We start from the raw sequence: 17,741 nt of genomic DNA on the forward strand, positions 1-17,741 counted from the left end.
GATTATCTGGTGAAAAGCGCATTTTACATCAGTTCCCTTCACAATTTGTTCCTTCAGGTTTAATAAAGTATCAGAGTTTAAAGATTCTGTAACCCGTTCCCTCACTGCTGGAGACCACCTCACTCTGGCAGGGAGTACGTCTAGGGACTCGTTGTTAAACTCAATGAAAGGGTATCTTTGGATCTCTGACTGGGGCCTCAGGGGATTGTTATATTCTAAATGAATATGGGGCTATTTCATTTAGACACCACTTATATTTTTAATGTAATATTTTCTTTTCAGCTTATCTCTATGTAGTCTTAAATGCCCACTCTGATTCCTGAGGACAAGGTGGAACAAGAATTCAAACACACACACACTCACAAAGTGCTGAACAAGAATTGTGGAAAATGAGAGAAATTCTTCAGTGCTGGCATGCCTCACTGTATGTTTTTATTTTTTTTTAAAAAATTAGATACTTTGATTTTGGAGAGTAGATTGAGAAAAGGCCATTAGTGAAGGACACGACTGGTCTGTGTTGACACGGTGGAACAAGAAATGCCAAATACGAAATAATATTATAGAGTTGTCAAATTATGTTTGACAACTGCAAAATAGGCTGCTTGTCTGAGGAGGTGCAGCAGATTGTTATAAAGTTGTCCCCTATAGCTTCCAAGCTTCTTGGTGACTAAACAAGGGGAAGTGGACTCTAATTAGTCATTTATTTCAGCACTGCACACTACAGTGGATCATTCAAAACGCCACTGGTAATAACTTCAAGTAGCATTTGGAAACGTTCATGTGCACTCCGAAGGCACCCATGCATTCCAATCTTGTCGCTTTCAGGCTTCCACTAGCTGCAGTTTCCATTTCAAAATTTGTCTGAATCACCTCAGTCCAACAGCTCCAATGCACACGGAGAACTTGGCATCAGCAGGGACTCTTGGTTCTCATCCATCTAGAGAAATCCTTCGTGTCCATTAACGCATTGGAGATAATGATATAGTTGAGCTTTTGGTTCCCAGTCTCATGTGGAATTTTGCAGTGGAGTCCCGTGGAGCTTTGGATCATTGCTGTCCCTTATGATATGACTGTGCATTGCATGTCCTGGTAATGGGCTGACTTTCTTCTTAAAAGCAAGGTCAGAGGCAATATTTATTTTTTGGAAATCATGGCTAGTGTGCCAAGAAAATTGTGTTGCGCTTGAATATATCGAGAGGGAGGGGGTACAACAGACAAGCTGGTCTCTTGCCTTTGTGGCGTTATGTGGGCACTCACCCTGTTCTTGACACACATCATGGATTGCTTTAGAACAATTACATATTGTATGGTATGATAGTTTGGGATTGTATTTTTCGTATGATTTATGGTAGGCTGCTACAAGCAAGGTTGCCTGTCTAATCAGTTGGTTTTAAAGGTTTATGATATTTAATGTGCCCATTTTTGTTATGACACACTGTATGGTCTACGCAATAAAAATATATCACTCCTCCTCCTCCTAAATATATATGTCTTTAACATGTACAATTCTGCTATTTCAAGCACAACGCAAAGGGCTGGTTTTAACCTTTAAAGTCCTGTCTATTATCCGTAAGACTGTCTTCTCCGACATGAACCTGCCTGATTATTGCCACTTCTATTGTACATTGTCGATGCTTGTTTTATTCTGCTCCTGCTGTTTTACTGCTTTAAATGTTTTATACAAATGCCACTGTATTGTATTTGTTTTAACGGTTTATATGTATAAGGCAACTTGCAATTGTTTTAATTGAGAAGCAAGATACAAATGTTTTAAATAAATAAATGACATGAATCGTGACACCCATTGCTATGTTCTTTGTTTTGATCTGTCATGAATTGGGGCAGACATTATTGCAGTCAGCTGATGTGCGTAAATAAGTACTCATACCAATGGTGAACTCATGCAAGCAGAGTAACACATGATCCAGGGGACTCACAAGAGTATTGTAGTGGCTACTTCTGCAATTAGAAGAGAAAGACTATAAGATGTAGTTCTTCTAAACTGGGAAGTAGCCATTGTGTCCTTCAGTGATTCCCTGTGTTACATCCCACACTGCTCAGTTACTTATGCATGTCAACTGGTTGTGGTGATGTCTGCAACAGTTCACAAATATCATGCAGGTGAAAATGGGGCAAATTGACTGTAGCACTTCCATCCCTGTGTATTTCTCTGGAAGCTCTGCTGCAGCACAGAGGGGTCTCTGTGGGATCAGCCTGCCTTTATTTTACACAGATTAAACAGAAATAAGTCACAGAACTGCTAACATACCTGATCAGAGCAGGCTCTGCATCACTCCCCTATCTTACTTATATTCTTTATGGAAAACTTTCCAAGTGGCCTGTTTACAGAAATTGTTTATTGCATGAACACGACACCATTTTTCAACAGGGTTGTTGCACTCTCTCACACTCCACCCCATGGTGAAAAGATTAGATTGTCTGACTCTTTGGGGATTTAGAAAGAGAAACATGGACAAGATCTGAGAGAATATGTTATTTCTCCTCAATAGCATCTTGCAAAATGATGCATTACTGTGGAAGCCATTGCTTCTGTTCAGAACAACCAAATGTCACAAGATGCATTAATGATATTTTGGTTTCCGTGAAAAGCATTAATCTGTGGCACTGTAAAATTTACCACCACCTGTACTGTTCAGGCTAGATCTGAGGCTCATATATTTGTTTCATTTCACTGTTGATCGTTGAGTTATTTTATGGGGGGGGGAAGGGGGGGATGCTACACTGATGTCTTGGGAAGGAATCTCTTCTTAACTTTTTTTTTTAATCCAGATGATTACTCCATCTATCATATTGCCCAGAATGTACAGACATATTGAAACATTTCCCCGTGATGCTTCATTTAGTCTGCTTGAAATAAATACTGTTGCTGGCATCTTCCAGATCTCCCATGCGCAGCTCTGGGCAGTTTTTTAAAAAAATCTGTCATCCACTGGTACAGATGACCCTTAAGTCCAATCCTAGGTAGCCTCAAGGCTCCTGATAAAGAAATTGATCACTGTCCCCATGATGTTCAGGAACAGGGTAAGTAGCTTCACCAAATGCACATTTAATATGTGGAAAGATGCCTCGTGAAACTCTGGATACAAAACACAGAAGCTATTCTCACGACCAGCAGGAACCAGGCTAAGGAGCCCAGCCCAGTTACTGCTGGTCGTGAGAACCGCTGGGAGCCACGTGGCTCGCAGCGGGAGCTCGGTGGCAAGCCTGTTTACAGAGCCACCCTTTAAAATGGAGCGAGTGCTCCATTAACTTCATTTTTTTGGTTGTGTGTCTGCCTTGCAGCAGTGGCGGACACACCTGGGAGGGAGGGAGCAGAGAGGGGGAGCCCAGGAATGCACCATGCACTTGTAATGCAGTGACTCATGAGGTCAGGGGGCCACAGGTCAGGGGGCTACAACAAGCCTCCCAGCATCAGGGGCTCCCCAGAATGCCCTGCACACTTGTGCTGGACATTCTGGGAATTCCAGGGGCCAGGAGGCCCCCAAATCCCATCACCCCAAACAGCTCCATGATAGAGCCAGGGATCATCTGGGCGGCCGATCCAGCCACCCAGGGAGGGCTTCCTGCTTGTGTGTGGGGAGAGCAGATCAAGCCCGCTCTCTCCACAAACCCACACTGCTCATGTGGAGAGCCCTATTGTCTATTCTGGCCTGTAATGGGAAAATTATGAAAGTGGCAGCTAAATATTGGCTACATATCCCAAAGTGTATGCATAATAAAATTGTAGAGCTGGAAAGAAACTGCAGGTCATCAGGCCCACCCTCAACCTAAAGCAAGATCCCTTCACAAATTAATGTCTATAAAACTTGGAGAGCATGGACAAATACAGTGCAGCATACAGAGCAGGGGTGGATGAAGCCATGTTTTTAGAGAGAAAAAATTCATGCTAATCTTCAGTTTTTGTTTGCGAAGGAAGCACCACAAGATTTTCTCAAGGCTGGACCCCTTTGGCAGAATCAATGGCTATGAGGTGCCTACTAGTCGTTAGTTGTCAAGCTCCAACATGTAGATACACTGGGGTTAACAAGTACAGTTAGACTTGCATGACTGGGTTATAAGAGATGGCTCTTCCCTTCTTGCTGTCAGTATGTGCATTTGGTTTAGCTGATCTATGCCAAGAAACCTGTTTGCACATGCAGACTGAGACAAATTATGACTGCAATAACTATCTTCTGTGTAAAAGACAAAAATTCTGTATATGGGTTGACCCTTAAAACCTTGATGGAAAAAAAACACATAAGGCTGTACTCCTAAACACATCCATGGCATAAACTACTGGTATATCAGTGTACATTCTCTTTACCCTCATGTTCTACACTCTTGCCAGAATGTCTGCTATTAAAGTATATTAGACTTCAAAAATATGCTTCCCTACTCTTTTTGTCTAATTATTGTAGCTACAGATGCTTTTAGGGGACTGAGCCTTAATGCTTAATGCAGTCCCCTTAATGCTTTTAGGGGACTGAGCCTAATTCAGCTGCCTCCTAAGCGGCGTCATTTAACACCCCCTGCCATTAATACACAGCGTTTGTTTGTGTGCCGCTGAACTGCTAAATTGCACAAAACTAACTATACATCTAACCGGCAGAGATTACACCATTTTCTCTCTTTAAGTGTGCTGATTATTTCTTTCACTGATTGCAAAGCGTTTTTAACTCTGTGGCCATAATTAGGCTTGCTGATCCTCTTTGGCCAGCCCGTCTCTTCCCTCTCGTGACTTCTCCTTCTTCTACTGGCGCCCCAGTTCCATTTGCCAAGGTTACGATCCCGCTCATATGCAATGTCACAGGAAAACACAGTGGCAGGAGGTAGCCCTAGTCATCATTGTGCAAGACCGGTTATGAGCCAAGGGGGCAGATCAGAGGGCATCTTTCCCTCATATTTAATTTGGAACATTATTCTTGGGTAAACAACACACTAATAAAGTGACTGCAGCTTACATTATTAGACAAGACAAAACCATAATGAGGATAATACCAAGCAGTTGAAGGCATGGATGAAAGCCCAGCATTGTTTATGATGGTCAGGATAGGGGAAACCTGTGTTAATCTAGTCTACATAAATCATGTTCATATCCAGCTATAATAAATATATTGGACTCTGCAAATTTACTGCAGATGAAATTCTCTCTGTAGCAAAATGATAAAACTTTAATGCACACCACCTAACTTTGCCGTCATATCCACAGTCAAGGAAGCAGGTGCCCACAAGCTAACGGGCACAGATTGTTTACTAACCTAGGCAAGGGAATCAGTTCCCAAGGCTTGGCTGCCCCAACCAAGTCTAATTATGTCCATGATACAGATGGTAAACTAAGCCACAGCAAGCTTCAGGGACCTGTCAAAGGTTTCACAGCAAGAGAAGCCAGGAATCCAGTGCCTGCTCGGATGAGCCTCTAAAAACCCTCCCATGTGGAACAAGCTATGTTACACAAGGCTGTTGAGACATGAATTCAAGCTACACTTGCTAAAAACAATTCCATATTGTATGTTGTTGCTGATTGTTCACCAAAGATGCCTTATACAACTTTCCCATAAGACCAGAAGCCCCTCTTTCACCTCTTTCTTCTTCTTCTAAGAATGGGAAATACATTTCATCATCTACAGGCTCATGTGTGGAAGCTGGGTAAAGGCCTAGTGAAGATTTTGGAATAAGATAGACCTTAAAATTTTTTAAAGCACCAAGATTCCTATATACCATTTAAGCCAATGCTGAAATTCCCATTGGTACTAATAGATCAGGTTTTTATTCTCGGTTCATTAGAAGCAAAGCTCATAACAATACTTTTAGTTTGAAATTCCCATTGGTACTAATAGATCAGGTTTGTATTCTTGGTTCATTAGAAGCAAAGCTCATAACAATACTTTTAGTTAAGCTAAGAAATATCCATTATGCTTACTGTATGCATACACATGTGTTGGTGGGGGAAAGAATGTATTATATCTATCCAGAAATTTCTGTTCCATTTTTCTAGTCTAAATAGGTGCACCCATGTAGGGGTGCAGATCCCACCCTAATCATTTGAGGAGTTGCCCCCTCATTTAACTGAAACCTATTTTATCCAAACCTATTTTATATTTTATTGTAATTTTTGTGTTTGTTTTGTGTGTTTTAATTGTGTTTTATTCTATAGTTGTTTTATTGTGAGCTGTCCATAGAACAATTAGTTATGAGGCAACTAACAAATAAAGTTATTAGTTATTATCCCCTGCTAAAAGAGCAAAGAGGTACCTTTTAAAAGTGGTAATTCTCTTGATTTAGCAGGGGGAGAATAACCGGACATATCCATCCCCAGCACAGCATCCCTCCAGTGGCTGTTGCTGGTGTCTGTCATAGGTTTCTTTTTTAGATTGTGAGCCCATTGGGGACAGGGAGTCATTATATTTATTTATTTATTTATTTATATCTATGTAAACTGCTTTGGGAACTTTTATTGAAAAGCAGTATATAAATATTCATCTTATTCATATTTTTATATTATTTCTTGTTTACACAGTCCGACAGTTGTTATTGACTGGTTTGTTTTATCCAGACATCGAGTCCTTCCCAAAGACCTGGGGTGGCTGAATTTTATTATCAATGTTGTTGCTGTTATTAATATAAATATTGTTGCAGAATATAGGCTGTTCCCAGTAAAGTTGCTTTGCCTTTTTGTAATTGGTGATTTCTGTGGCCCCTATGGTGTTGAGGTGCTCTTCAAGGTGTTTTGGAATTGCACATAGGGCGTCAGTTACTACTGGGATTATTTGGGTCTTTTCTTCTGCCACAGCCTTTCAATTTCAATTTGTAGATCTCTGTATTTTGTTATTTTTCTATCACCTGGTATTGCTATGTTGATTGTTTTAACTTGTTTTTCTTTCTTCTTGACTACAGTTATTATTAATAACAACAACAACAATAATAATAATAATAACAAACACCTATATCTCCCTGAAAAAGAGTCTCCCCCCCACTCACAAAAAAGGTAAGTGTGGAGTTGGTCCTCAAACTCTCCCGCTGTACCCCTGCACTGAAGAAGACTCACAAAATAGGACACTGGCACCGGTACTCTGGCTGGTTTTCACTTTTCAAATATCCATAGTACAATCCAGCGTTACATAAAAGTAACTCTGAGTTGAATAGAACTCACTCCCAAGTAACTGTGCATTGGACGGATGAAAGCAAGGCTACAGACGGCAGAACTTTGGCCCTCCTATAAATGCTGGACTACAGTCCCTGTAATTCCTAACTATTGGCTGGGGATGACAGGAGTTGTAGTCCAAAAACAGCTGGAGAGCTGGAGTTGTGTAGCTCTGGACTAGAGGGTTTTCCCCTCTTCAATACACTATATGGCAGGCAGTTATCTATATTAAAATGATCCTGAAAATCTATTAGTAGAAAGCCAAATTCTGCAATTTCAATCTGAAAATCAGGCAAATGTGGTCAGGCTCTTGTATCCCCAAAACATTCAGGATCTTTTAAAAATGTGATCCCCACCCCAGCCTGCCAACAGTGCTTTTCAGCAATTTGAAATTGTGGACAAATTTATTTATTTTATTTTATTTAACAAATTTCTAGAGCCCTGATGATTTAACAAATTTCTAAATCCCCTGATGATCTTTTCCAGCAGTTCCATGTAGATGTTAAACAACATTGGAGACAATACGGAGCCCTGAGGGACACCATACAAAAGTTCAGATTGTGAAGAACAGCAGTCTCCAAGGGACACCATCTGGAACCTGTCCCAAAGGTAGGAGCGGAACCACTGCCAAGCAGTGCCTCCCACCCCCAACCCCCTCCGACGCTCTGGAAAGATATTATGGTCAATAGTATCAAAAGCTGCTGAGACAACCAAAAGGACCAACAGAGTCAGACTCTCTTTGTCTATTCCCAATTGAAGATCATCTGTCAGGCCTGCCAAGGCAACCTCCATTCCACTCCAAATAAGGGTTAGGACAAGCACTTGCCGCACTGGGAAAGGAGCTGTGATGAATGAAATGTTCCTAGTCATTGTCTCTGGCACTCCCACCCAGCAGTCGAATGGCTGATGTTGCGGTTTTATATCCACCAGAACTATCCCTGACACACCCCAGATATTTTTTTTCCATTTTTAGGATTTTGTTTCTGATATCTGCATTTGAGGTCATATTCTTGGTTCTGTAGTACACTCATACAATATAGTCATGCGATTCCTGTTGGAGTAGAGCCTAATGGCTGTTGTTGTTATGGCAGTGTGGATAGCAATAGCTCTCAAGCAATGCACAACATTGCCCACCTCCTTAGTTCTGGGCCCACGCCCTGAAATTGTAATCCTCCTTCTGTAGACCCTGGGAAGAATTTTGAAATTTTGAAACTTTATTCTGAGCTGAACCCTAATCCAACACCTGACAAACTTAGCTTGTTTGGACAGGTGACATTAAAATACCTAGCACCCAAATCTTAGGACTGGTTCCAAGCATGGCTCCAGAGAGAGGGGACAAGTTCCCCCTCAGACACATAGTTCGCCCCCACCTGCCCCTTCATTTGTGTTTCAGAAATCTAATTATGTAGGACACAGCTTGCCTCCACCCATAAATGTATTTCACCCCTTCTGTGCCCCTTTTTTGACCCCCCCCTTTCCTGGTGCTGCCACTGAGTGCTTCAGAAGCCCCCCCCTCCCCCCATGAAGGAGAGCTGCTCATATATCATCATAATGATTCTTCTTGTGTGAGGTCAGAACTCCAGAGACTATTTTGATCTACCTGTTCTGGATGGGGTCACACTTCCCCAAAAGGAACAGGTTCGCAGTCTGGGAGTACTCCTGGATCCACACCTCTCCTTGGTTTCTCAGGTTGAGGCGGTGGCCAGGGGTGCTTTCTATCAGCTTCGGCTGATACGCCAGCTGCGTCCGTTTCTCGAGATCAATGACCTCAAAACAGTGGTACATTTGTTGGTAACCTCCAGACTTGACTTCTGTAATGCATTCTACTTGGATCTGCCTTTGTACGTAGTCCGGAAACTTCAGTTAGTTCAGAAGCGGCAGCCAGGTTAGTCTCTGGGTCATCTCGGAGAGACCACATTACTTCTTTGCTGATGGAGTTACACTGGCTGCCGATAGGTTTCCAGGCAAAATACAAAGTGCTAGTTATAACTTATAAAGCCCTAAACAGCTTAGGTCCTGGGTATTTAAGAGAGCATCTTCTTCACTACGAACCCCACCGCCCATTGAGGTCAACTGAGGAGGTCCGTCTCCAGTTACCGCCAACTTGTTTGGTGGCTACACAGAGACGGGCCTTCTTGGCTGCTGCCCCGAGATTGTGGAATGCGCTCCCTGCTGAGTTACGATCCTCCCCATCTCTGGCTATTTTTTTTAAAAAAACATTTGAAAATGCTTTTTTTTAACCCAAGCCTTCTCAGGTTTTTAATTTAAAAATACTGTTTGTTAATTTTATGGTTTTTAAATTATTGTATTGTTTTAACTTTTATATGTGTTATATATTTAACTGTTTTAACTTTTTATGTGTTTGAATTGTTGTTAGCTGCCCAGAGATGTAAGTTTGGGCGGGGCGCTAAATAAATAAATAAATAAATAAATAAATAATGGAAAACAGAGCAGGATACAGCAATGACAGTTTGAGACACAAATCAGGAATATGCCTTTTCCTTTCTCCACAATGAGGACCTGGTAATGTCAGGAATAAGGAGTGAGGCTGAGTTTTTATTATTCCTTTTAAACTTTTTAAATTTCATTAGAGAATGGGATCTTAGATCAAGCTAAGCAGCTGACAAACAAGAATGTTGTAGTATTTTGCTTACTGCCGTTATTCTCAATGGGGAAAAAATGTTTCCAGATTTTTATCTCTGCTTCAGGCAAATCAGGAACACACAATATGGTTTGCGCCAATGAGAGATTGATACTGGCACAATATTTCACATGAAACCCTGCCAATTACTGAACACTGCAGTGAAGAAATGGTTCAGAGACACTAATTATAAGGGTATTATATCCATGGAATTAAAATACTAAGAGCTGCTATAATCTAAGGAATCATTTATGTTCATTATGGAGAACCAAGAACTGTTTGTCATATTAAGATAGAAAACCTAATTACCAATAGTAGTAGCTTAGTTGCTTTTCTGATCAACAGCAACAACTCCTAGCTTTACTATCTATTATAGTCTGTTTGAATCCCCTTTTCTTATTCCATTATCATCCCCTCCTTCCTAATGGAAAGATATTACTGAAAGCCTCTTCAGCCTGACTGGAGATACCTCTGGCATTTTAGTGATAGACTTCTTTTATGTTGTAATATTCATTTTCCCCTCTCAATGACTTATTTTCACACATCCCTGTACCAGTTCAGATAAACTTAGTGAAGAAGGAATAATCCACAGTTTTGAGGGGAACACAAGGGTTCAGCTACTAAAGAAAGGAAGGCTGTTTACTGCCAAAATAGAACAAGTGGATGCTGTTACACTCTAATAGTCCCTCCTGGCAGACTTAATTTGTATCTGCTGGGCACTGTTCTACCTCACCTCTGCCTTACAATAGAAGCAGATACTTGTATGGGCGCTTTCACTTCTGAAGAATGTTAATTCTCTCCCTGTTTTTAACAAAGGCCTCGATTTTAACCCAGATCTCAATGCTTCCCATATTTAGATAGTTACATCCCAGGTAAATACATTGCCCCAATAAATACTTCATAGGAATTGCAGAGCCCTGAAAACAATTCTAGGGTTAAGCTTTCCATCTTTTTAATGGATAGGTTTCTGAGGTTTCTGGAAGGAAGAAATGCACCAACTGAATGTTTTTCTGGCAGAGACATGGAAGTGAGGGAACAACTTCCTTGGTAGTATTTCTTTCTCTTAAGCAGGTTTTAAAGATACATGAACCATAAAATAAAATTTTTTAAAAGGCAACTCTATCTAGTACTATTACCCACTTGCATTACGTTGAGGTGGGGCAGATGAACTTTATTGAAAATATGCTGTTTGAACCTGCTCAGTTCAAGGGAAGGAATCAGGAGGGACCCCTAAATCACATACTTTTAATCACATACAAGACCCCTTTGGAAGAGTGGAGTGGGAGGGGACCTAAAAGCAACAATGCCAATTACTTCCTATAAAATGTGGTTAGAGTAGATTTACCTTGCCACCTAATCTTATTTATACTCTTATTTATACTGGTCCGGGTCTCACGAGTGGGAACAGCGGGCTAAGAGGCGGGCTACAGGAGTGGGTTGGCTGCTCCAGAACCACCGGGCTCGGCTGTGAGCCCAGTGGTTCTGACGATCAGCAAAAATCGGGCTAGCAGAGGCTAGCCCGATTTTTGCTGATCGTCAGAATAGCCCCACTGTTTATTAATCTTATTTAAACAAGAGAGGAGAGCTGGCCTTGTGGTAGCAAGCATGACTTGTCCCCTTAGCTAAGCAGGGTCTGCCCTGGATGCATTTGAATGGGAGACTACATGTGAGCACTGTAAGAAATTCCCCTCAGGGTATGGAGCTGCTCTGGGAAGAGCAAAAGGTTTCAAGTTCCCTCTCTGGCTTCTCCAAGACAGGGCTGAGAGAGATTCCTGCCTGCAACCTTCGGAAGCCGCTGCCAGTCTGTGAAGACAACACTGAGCTCGATAGGCCAATGGTCTGACTCAGTATATGGCAGCTTCCTATGTTCCTAGTTATACTCATTGCATGATACACTGTTACTACTAGTAACTGCAGCTATAAGTACCTCCCAGGAATGCCAAAGATAATGACTTCCTGTTTTGCCCAAATTGTTTCTAATTTGAATCCATGTCCCAGAGGTTAAAGGTTCTGTTTGCAATTATCAGTCCCCTGAGTCATCCAAACTCTTCATCTTTATGAGCATTAAAGCTTTACTGCTTATTTTTCTGTTTTCTCTTTTTCCACAATAGTGACTGCAAAAGCCCTTTTTAAGAGATCAAATTCTTCTCTTTATGTCTTCCATCCTTGAACATTTATTTCCTACTTTTTGCTGAGAGAGAGAGCGAGAGTGAGAGAGCGAGAGAGCATGTAAAGTCTAAAGCTGGGTCCTTAGGCACCCTGATTCTATACGGATGTTCTGCTGAAATCAATGACACTTACATGGATGCAAATGTAATGTATTTAGGATCAGTGTGTTCAGTAGTACAGATACCCAGGGTGCATGGGCTGCTCCCCCCTCCCTGCTCTGCCCCATCTTATTACATCCTCGTCTTATGATAAGGCACAGGGGTCTCAAGCTGGATACTCTGGCAGCAGGATTCGGTTGTCCTGTTTCTCTGTACCACCACAGCAGCTCTCAGGCATAAGGAGTTATTGGCCTGCTTTGTGGCACACATGTTTGGAACTGACACTGCAGTTCTTCAGCCTAGACCAAGAGTTTCCAGTCTTGGGTCCCCAGATGTTGTTGGATTATGATGCCCATCACCCCCATTCACAATGGGGATGGTGGAGGTGTAGTCCAGCAACGTCTGGGGACCTAAGTTTGGGAACCCCTGGTCTAGGTGACCTGAGGAACCAATAAGGCCTTCACTGGCTCAAATAATAGTGGTTCCAGCTTGGTTCCTCAACTGCATTGCCTTGATTTACATAAACTGGTGCTTGACTACCCTTTCTCATTTTTATCTAGTCCATCTAGCACTCAGCTCCAGCCTGTATTGACCATGCCAGCTACTTCTGCCCCCTTTGACCCCCATTTGCACAATCGGGCTGCTCCCATCCCGGAGACTGCAGATATTTGTATTTACACTGCAAATACAAACAAATTCAATAGTCATTCTTTCTCCCCAGGGGACTTTGGGAACCATAGTTCTGTGAAGTGGGCTAGAGATTTCTGTGTGGGAGAAGGCAGGTCTAATTTCTAAAGAGGGCTTCACAATGCATTGTACTTCATGCCCACTGAACTGGCAGGAGTGTTTACCAATGTGTCAGTGTTCCCCCCCCTCAGCCACTTCTTTTCTCTCTCTCTCCATGTGTCCTCCTGCTCCAGCAGAGAAACTTAATAAAGTCTCCTGCAGCCATGTTATTAGCTTAGAGGAGGCTGCATCAGGACCGAAGGAGTGAATGGGTGAGGAAAGGTGTGGGTGGCCAAGCAGTGAGAAATGATGCAATCACTTCGAACCAGTATTAGATTTGCTTGCTGATATGCTCATCTGTCATTTGAATTGTGCTGTTAGCTCATAGCATGGCTGAGGAATGTCCTCCTGTGCATCCTGTTTTTCTGTTCTGCCGATCTTTTCCTGAACGGAGAATTCTCAGCACCATCCTCCAACTTGCCAGAATTCTTTGGAGAAACCATGAGAGTTGAACTGGTATAAAACTGATATAGGTTTGTAGAGTAGATAAGCTCCTAAAGGATTACTGCTGTGATTCCTAGAGTTGGCTAACTCATCTCTCTGAGGCATGGTATCTGTCCTGATTAAGAGTGTGGAATGAGGAATGAGCCTCCAGAAATGTTAACTGGCTAGACCTCTCGTCTAATAGCCAACACCTGCTGCTTCACAAAATTATGGCCTGGCTTAAAGATTTTCTAATTCATTTATAATATTTATGTGTCACCTCTCTGCTCACATGCACCAAAATAGACAATATTAACTAATACTTGCAATATTTCCTAATTACTTTTGTCAAAGGATCTCCTTGGGCATACCAAAAACTCAGCAACCTGGTGCATCTATGGAGAGAGTTGCTACTTCCTGGCAGCAATCAGCAGCATGCATGTGGCTGCTGGAACATGTGCTACTGTGACTCCGTAAAGCACTGCTAGGAAGTGGCAGGTGGTAGCTGAATCCACGGCAATGTAGATGAAAAATTCTTCCATAGCTTTTTTGATTGCTCAGTATGGAGGGATTTCCAAACTTCTTGCATCGCTGGAGTAACAGCATAAGGATTACAGTAGTCAAGGCTTGAATAACATAATAATATAATAACAGCCCTGCTGGATCAGGCCCAAGGCCCATCTAGTCCAGCATCCTGTTGAAACTAGGGCAAAGGTGATATTGACCAGATCTATTGTGACAGTAGGAAGATCGGAAAAGGGTGCAGCTGGCCCACAAGCCAAAGGTTTGTGCAGGCTTTCCTGGTCCCAGATGATACCTGGGCATCTAGATCAGAGTAGGTTTCAGGAGCATCCCAAGCTACACTTCAGAGGGAGTACCACCCAGTCCATAGTAGGTAGAACCTTCAATTCCAGGTTGGTTTTCCTAATTACCAACATCTTATGGTCTGGATTTAATTTCAGTTTTGTTGTTGGCACACATCCAGTCTATCACTGCCTTCAAGAAACTGGTTCAGGACTTTCAATTTTTCCTCAGGATAAGTTGGGAAACAGAGGTAGAGCTGGCTATCATCCATAAGGACAACTCAGCCCAAATAGCCTGACTACTTTCCCAAGTAGTTTCATGTATGTATGTATGTATGTATGTATGTATGTATGTATGTATGTATGTATGTCAACTCTAGGCATTTCTGGATGAAACTAGTTATCTAGATCTCTATCTATCTATCTATCTATCTATCTATCTATCTATCTATCTATCTATCTATCTATCTATCTATCCAGTAAATTTGTATGCTGCCCCAAACTTCTATCTCTGATGGTACATAAGGTGGAGATAACTGATCCCTGTAGGACCCTGCAGGTTAACATGGGCTCAAACAGCACTTTTCAAAAACTACCTTCTGGAAACTGCCTATCAGACAGAACTGAAACCAACACAATGCTGTGACAGCTAGTCCCACTCCCAACTGAGCTAAGCAGTACGTAAAAATGTCACAGATGATGGTACTGAATATTGCTGAGAGATCCAGAACCACACATACCTCATGTCTAGTTCCCAGCATAGATAAACAGGCAAGGTGATCAAAGCAGTTTCAGTTCCAAACTCAGGACAGAAGCCAGATTGACACAGATCTAGATAACGAGGCTATTCACACGATTGAAGAAAATCGGGCTAGCGGAGATTTTCTTCAATCGTAAGAACCACCAGGCTTGGCTGCGAGCCCAGTGGTTCTTGAGTGGGTAACCTGCTCAAGTAGTCCACCCCTTAGCCCGGGTTTGCAGAGTGAGCGCTCCGCAAACCCGGGCTATGGGATCGTGAGTAGCCATGGCGCGGCTCCGCGCCATGGCTCCTCATGAGGAAACCTCCAGAGGGGAGGCGAAAAGCTGCCTCCCGGCTCCGGGGGTCTCGTCAGCATGCAGGGCATACTGGAGCTTGTGGGGGCCAATCAGCCCCCGCTCCCCCCAGCCCCCGCCGGCTCTGTCACGGACCCGGCAATCGTGTGGGCAGCCGATCCGGTTGCCCAGGGCTCCCTCCCTGCTTGTGTGCGGGGAGAGAGGGCTTAGCCCACTCTCCCCGCGCACCGAAAGAAACCAGGTCTCACTGATTGTGAGACCCGGTCCAACTAGTTTCATCTAGAAATGCCTAGAATTGAGTTTCCACAACCCTCTCAAACATCATGCTCAAGAATGGTAAGAAAGATCTATGATTGTTCCACATGAAAGGGTCCAAAGAGGGTTTCTTAAGCAAAAGGTTTATCATAGCCACCTTTAAGAAAGCTGGAACTACCCCCCTTAACCATGGAGACAGTCACAGTCCTTATGATCCACTCTGTGACCTGCCATGGCTGATTTAATCAGCCACCACAGGCAAGGGTTAAGAAATGTGCTTAGACACAATTCTCCAAGGTTTCTGTGTCTACATCTTCAAGTACAACAAGCTGAAAATAATCCAAAATAATAGGGCAAGTCAGTGGTAAGGGATCTTCAGCCATAGCTACTCTCAAATTGGAGTCAAAGTCAGAACAGATATGAGTGACTTAGTTTGCAAAGTGTAAAACAAATTGGTTGCAGTGGGCAACTGAGTTGTTTTTCTCACTGTTTGCGGAGCAAAGTGAATTTAACTCTGCGCAGCTTGGAAAGAGTTCACTGACTGACAATGAGTGGGTACAATCGTAGTGGGAAGATTTATTTGCTTCCATTATTGCCATGATAAGATCTAGCATGAGCTCTAGCCCATATTTGGTCAGGTTTGCTGTGAGTTTCCCCCCTCTTCATTGTCATGCTAGCTGTTGTCTGTGCTGCTCCATTGCCTTCAGATTCCCTGGAAACCAAGGAGTCAGCTGGACTCTACCTAGAGGAGAAGATATTTGGGAGTGACTATGTCAATGGCCTGGGTCATCTCCTGATTCCAGAGGTTGATCAGGCATTGAGTTATTGACTCTAGCAGCAGGACATCCACCAAAGTCATCTGCAACTAATTCAGATCCATAAATGTCTGAGAATGGACCATCTTAATGGGCCACCCACTTGTGCAGAGGGAGGAAGAGAAGGCAAATCTTATCCCTATGAAATAATGATCTATCCATGACAAGGGAACTATACCCCCAACATAATTTTCTCTTCACCATGTCTCATATACCACCATATACCAAACGATTTTCTACATAAATCGGCAGGGGAGGGGTGGGAATGACACACAGGCCATCAAGAAGGCTACTCAGCTACCATAAACCAACTTTTACAGGGTTAGTAGTGTGCAATACAGTTGGAATGCAAACAAATATTTAGTATTCTAAATGGAGTGTTGACTTTCTAAACTTGTCCTACCTGTACCTTTACATCATGAATCGCTGCCCTCACCAGTGGTATCACTCTATAGCATCCAATAATACTCCAAAAGCTTTTTTAAAATTCCCTATCATCTAAAAATCTTTTTTTCAAATTCATTCAGAGCTTCTCAGTATTTGACCACTTTCCACTTTACCTTGCATTGCTCTCTTTGACATACACTTCTAGCTCTGTCTATTCCTGTTCAGGGTTTGATTCAACCTTGCTGCTTTTATCTCTGTGACAGCCTGCTTTAAACAGAAGAGAACATCAATTAAAAAATGTCCATCAAGGCCTCTCTGGTTTATAGGTTTTAATTTTCTTTTACTTCCCTTTGATTGTAACACTACTTTTGGAAAACAAGTCTTCTGTCTTGCTGTTGGGTTTGTCCTCCTCTGTTTGTCAGACATCGATTCCTCCCCGCTCCTTTCCCCATTCTGGCTCTCTTTTTATTTTAGATACTTCCTTATTTGAGCCCACAATACAATGTCGGTACAGCTGCAGGGAGGCAGTTAGTTAATTGCTATTGCTGGTCCAGCAGAGCAAGTTAACTGGAGCCACAGTCCCAGTACCTCTGTGAAAAGCTTTTTCTTTCTTATTTGCAAGCTAAACAATCATTTCCTTCTGCAAATATATCAAATGTCAGTGAAGCACAGAGTGTATCTAAAATGAGACTTTGTTGTCATTGATAAGCAGCTGATCATATGTGCACGCATACTAACTTTATGGAAAAAAATTCAAAAGCCACCAATCAAAATGACACAAAATCTCGAGCAGCTTTTTTTTGGGGGCGATTCTCACAATCAACAAAAATCAGGCTAGCAGAGGCCAGCCCGATTTTTGTTGACCGTAAGAATCACTGGGCTCGCAGCCGAGCCCAGTGGTTCTTAAGCGGGTAACCCGCTTGAGAACCCCTAGTAAAAAGCAGGTTTGCGGAGCGAGCGCTCCAGCAAACCTGCTTTTTACGATCTTGAGTAGCCATGGCGCGCCTTTGCGCCATGCCTACTCACGAGTAGACCGCTGGCCGGGAGGCGAAAAGCCACCTCCCGGCTCCGGGGGTCTCCCCAGTATGCCCTGCGCACTCGTGCAGGGCATACTGGGGCTTGCAGGGGCCGATCAGCCCCCGTTCCCCCCACCCCCCGCTGGCTCCGGCT

The 17,741-nt window shown here is 42.8% G+C and overlaps 1 protein-coding gene and 1 long non-coding RNA gene across 4 annotated transcripts in view; both read right to left on the bottom strand.

Annotated features, from left to right (window-relative positions):
- The window catches only part of KCND2 (potassium voltage-gated channel subfamily D member 2), a 506,409-nt gene that overhangs the window by 44,483 nt on the left and 444,185 nt on the right, over positions 1 to 17,741 (bottom strand). The gene's annotated exons all lie outside the window — the stretch shown is intronic.
- LOC128326633 (uncharacterized) overlaps positions 16,025 to 17,741 on the bottom strand; it is a 48,225-nt gene continuing 46,508 nt past the window's right edge. Inside the window, exons 2-3 of the long non-coding RNA XR_008308163.1 lie at positions 16,745 to 16,838; positions 16,025 to 16,111 (exon numbers count right to left, since the gene is read on the bottom strand). This is a non-coding gene — a long non-coding RNA (uncharacterized LOC128326633). The remainder of the gene's footprint in view (positions 16,112 to 16,744; positions 16,839 to 17,741) is intronic.

This window comes from Hemicordylus capensis, chromosome 5 (assembly GCF_027244095.1).
Source record: "Hemicordylus capensis ecotype Gifberg chromosome 5, rHemCap1.1.pri, whole genome shotgun sequence".
Taxonomy (NCBI): domain Eukaryota; kingdom Metazoa; phylum Chordata; class Lepidosauria; order Squamata; family Cordylidae; genus Hemicordylus; species Hemicordylus capensis.